Below are 4,978 nucleotides of genomic sequence, written 5' to 3'. Positions count from 1 at the left end.
GGAATGCTACACATACAATTTTTTTTGATAGTTAAATGACTTAAATCTAATTAAGTTGGCCTAAGTCCAACAAAAGCTAGTTTCGTTATCCAGCGCATGTGAACATGCTCTCACTCTCCACACACACGGCGTTTCAATGCACGCTCTTTGACTCCAACCTCTCTCTCCTAGGTTGAATCATCAACAACACCGAACAAAAAATCTCTCAACAAACCTCTTTGTGCTAGGTTTTAAATCATCAACAATAATACCGGACGAAAAAACTCTCAGCGAAGCTTTATGTGCATTTCTAAAACACGAAAAGACGAAGCATTATTGAAGGTAACTTGATTCTAAATGGTGCATTTCTACTTCTATGTAGTTGTAGTGTTTCTTATCTGATCTAAGTCATGTTGATGAGTCTTCTGGTGTCATCATTTCAAGTTTCGGTGATTTAGATTTAGTGTGATTCTTGTCATAGGCTTATATTTAGAGTCTCTATGTAGTTGTATTTTTTATGTGATTTTAGCTATGTTGATGAGCCTGCTGGTGTCATCATTTCTAATTTTTGGTATCATTTTGATTTAGATTTAGTGTGATTTTTGAGATAAGCTTGAATTTGGAGTCTCTATGTATACTACAAGAAAGAGAGAGAGTAGCAATCCATCCGGTGCCGAGATCGACAGAGATGCCATCGAATGTTTCCTTCCGGATCCTACTAATAAATCCTAATTTTGTGGTTTATCTTGTGTTAAATTTAGGGGATTTTATCAACTTATCTCACATTTATTCAATGAAATAGCATGATTTTTTAATTCTCCCTCATTTGTGCTTAAGAGTGAAAATATGCTTTTTAGGCCTTTAAATTACTAATTTTAATTCACTTTAATTTCCATTCGATGTCTTGATATGTTTGTTGAGTGATTTCATATTTATAAGGTAAGGGTTGGATAAAGAAGTGAAGAGAAAAGCATGCAAAATGGAGAATTCATGAAGAAATGAGCATTTGGAGGATTCATGGCCACGCGCACGCGTCATTCACACGTACGCGTGAGAGAGGATTTTGCCAAGCGACACGCACGCGTGAGGAGGGAATTCGCAAGGCAACGCGCACGCGTGACGTTGGTCACGTGACCTCGTTAAAGGCAACACGCTGGGGGCGATTTCTGAGCCATCCAAGCCCAAATCCAACTCATTTCTGAGGCTATTTGATGCAGAATTCAAGATGGGACAAGAGGGGAGCAATTATATTAGCTTAGGATCATGCTTTAGGTAGTTTTCTAGAAAGAGAAGCTCCCTCTTCTCTCTAGAATTAGGGTAGATTTAGGTCAAACTCTCTTAGATTTATGTTTTAATTCTTGTTTCATCTAGTTTTTCTTTACAATTTCTTGTTCCTATATCTTTGTTCTCTTAAGTTTTCTTGTTAATTTCCCTTTTATGTCATTTTCATGTTCATGCACTATTGTTGGATTTGGATTTTCCTTTAATGCAATTTCATGTTTTATGTTCTTTTGATGTTTTATTGAGTTATTATTGTTGATTTCTTGCATTGGGTAGTTTTAGATTTTATATTTCTAGCAATTTTACCATGTTTTTCGTTTATGCCTTCCAAGTGTTTGACAAAATGCTTGGTTGGATGTTAGAGTAGATTTTGAGCATTCTTGGCTTGGAAAGAGAAATTAGACAATCTTAAGTCATTAATACCCAACTTATGTTGGTGATCTAGAGTTGTTAGTTAATATTGTTTCCATTGACTATAATCTCTTGCTAATTCAATTAGTAAGTTGATTAGGACTTATGGATTGAGATTGACTAGTCTTATTTGACTTTCTCTCAATGTGAAGATAACATTGTACCTTCTTCCGATGTTGGAGATGACGAAATAGGATTAGCTCTTGTTAATTATTGTATGATAATTAATGACTAGGATAGAAAGCCTTGATTCTCAATCCTTGCCATGAATGTCTCTCTTTATTAGTTGTTATATTTAGTTGTTTTCTTTATTTTATTGTCATTTAATTTCTTGCCCTTTTACCAACCCAACCCGTGAAACTCATAACCAATAATTGAGCACTCGATTGTAATTCCTAGGAAGAACGGCTCGGGACTAATACTCTCGGTAATTTTTATTGGGTTGGACTTGTGACAACCAAAATTAAACTTTGATGGAGGATTGGTTGTTGGTCTAGACTATACATGCAATGAAGTGATTTAATTTTATTGAAAAATTCTAGATCACCTACCGATTCATGGATAAACACTAGAGATGCCGGCATCGGCGACAATGATGACAGAGGAGGGAGACTGAGAGTCCATATAGAGAGAAAGAGGGAGAGAGTGACAGAATAACAGTTGGCGCTGATGGGTGGCGTGACGAGTGAAGGAGAGGGAGATGGTAGCGCAGGGCATGAGCGACGAGTGAAGGCTGGATGGAGGTGCTGTGACGGGTTGGAGGGAAGGGATGTGACGAGTTGAGAGAGGGAGACATCGGCATTGTTGGGAGAGAGGGAGTTATGGCTGTGTTTTGCAGAGAAGAGAAGAGTGAGTGACGGACTGACAGCAAAGAGTTATGAAAATACGGTTTCTGTGTATATATATATATAGAGAGAGAGAGAGAGAGAGGAAATGGCTATGCTTTTAAAAGGTGACAAAAACAAAAACAAAATAGTCACGCTTCAAAAGCATGCCGATTGATCTCTTTAAGCTACTATTTTGAAGCATGGCAATAAAAAGCATGGCGACAGTATTTAAAAAACGTCTGATGAGTCCATATTTTTCGGTATATTTTGGTTTGATTTGAGTGGATTTCATCACATAAACCCACATTTATTCATGTAAATAGCATGCTTTTGTGTTTTCTCTCCAGATTGTGCCTAATTGTGAAAACATGCTATTTTGTGCTTAAATTAGTGATTTTAATCCCACTTTTATGTCATTCGATGCCATGACATGTTTGTTGAGTGATTTTAGGTCCTAGAGGCAAGTTTGGCAAGGCAAAAGTGGAAGGAAGCATGTACAAGAGGGAGAAAATATGAAGAAAACAAAGAAGAACCACACATTGGAGTGTGTGTGCGCACAACCCCCTGTGCGTACGCACAAGAACCGCACAGCCATGTGTGCATGCGTACAACAACCTGGGTGTGCGCACATGAGGAAAATCAGCATGTGTGCATACGCATACACCTGTATGTACGCAGACGTCCCAGCACGTGACTCACTTAATGGAAATCGCTGGGGGCGATTTCTGGGCCTCCAGAGCCCATTTTTTGGACTTTCTAAAGCTGATTCTTCCTATATTAAGCAAGGCCTCACTCCATGTGAAGGGGGGGGGGAGAAATTAGGGTTAGATTTTAGTCATGTAGTCCATTTTCTAGAGAGAGAAGCTCCCCCTTCTCTCTAGAATCTAGGGTTTTTAGTTTAATTTCCTTGTAATTGCTACTTTTAATTCTTGTTTTAATCTAGTTTCTTCTACCTTTCTTTGTTCTATTGTCTTAATTTCCTTGTTTATCTTGTTAATTTCTCATTTTAGTTGTCTTTTATGTTTATGCACACTCTTGTCACTTTAATTTACATTCAATGCAATTTTATGTTTCATGTCATTTATTGCTTTATTGAGTTGCTATCTTTATTTTTCTTGCTTAGTAGTTGTAGCATTTATTATTTCTTGTCATTTTACCATGCTTTCTTTACATGCCCACCAAGTGTTTGACAAAATGCTTGGTTGGGTTTTTTCTTAGTTTTTCACACTCTTGGTTAGAAAATTGGGTGATTGTGTGAACTTGAGTGGTGGATATCCAATCCACATTGTGTGAGGGTTGTTAATTAATTTGGTTTTCCTTGACTCTAAGTGACCCACTAGTGTTGACTTAGGACTTAGGGATCGAGATTAATTATGCCTAGTTGACTTATCCTCGATGTAGGGTTGACTAATTGGGATTAATTCACACACAATTACCATGTTTGTGGTCCACAACTAGGATAAGAATCCTTAATTACTCACTTCTTGCGAAGAGTCCTTTTTAACTTTCAATTTCCATTTTCATTACCTTTACTTGCCTTCATTTAATTTCTTACATGTTAAGTTACCTTCTTGCATTTTAATTTCTTGCCAATTGCTATCATCCAACCCCCATTTCTCCCATAACCAATAATTGTACACTTAATTGCAACTCCTAGGGAAGACAACCTAGGAGTCGAAATACTCTCGGTTTAATTTAGAAATATTAAACTTTGATGTTTGGGATTTAATCTGCTAGTTTGGTCTATACTTGTAACATAAGTTATCTTGAGTGGAAAAAATCCAAATCGGTGCAAAATCCTACTCATCAAGTTTTTGGCGCCATTGCCGGGGAGTTGTAATGGTGTTGTTATTGGCTATTGTTAATATGTGAATAGTGTAAATAGCTTGTTTTGGTTGATTGCTTGTTTTTGCTAGTTTTAGGAGTTATTTTGTTTTGTTCATTTTCGCTTTATCCTATGAATTCTCACCCATTGCATTGTGAGTTTTGTTGTTATTGTGTTATAGGAATTGGGAATTTCAAATGCTTGTTACCTAGATGGAATGAAAGGAATTCACAACAAGAATTGGGTGTACAAGCTTGGGAATCTCAATTGCCTTGGAGAATACAAGTTTGGGTGAGAGCTTCTCAATAAAGTCTAACTTAAGGACTCTAAATAGAAGTGCTAGATGTGAGACACCCCACCATGGTAACATTGTTCCAACTTTATCTTTATGTATATAGCTTTTTGAATTAGTTGCTTTCTTGTGGTATGATGATTAGCTTAGTTTTGAAATGGTATTTTTGGATTGAATAAGTTGGATTGCTTGTGGATCATGAATTTATGCTTGTTTGTATGATTTTGGATTGGTATGTTGCTATGCTATAGGAGGGAACCTTAGTTTTGAAAAGAAAAAAAAATTTTTGAAACAGGGCACCTGTGCGTGCGCACCACCCTGTGCGTACGCACGCAATCCCTTTATTGCGCTTCTTGTGTGGCC

Source organism: Arachis ipaensis, chromosome B02, assembly GCF_000816755.2.
Source record: "Arachis ipaensis cultivar K30076 chromosome B02, Araip1.1, whole genome shotgun sequence".
Taxonomy (NCBI): domain Eukaryota; kingdom Viridiplantae; phylum Streptophyta; class Magnoliopsida; order Fabales; family Fabaceae; genus Arachis; species Arachis ipaensis.
This window is presented reverse-complemented; position numbering follows the sequence as displayed.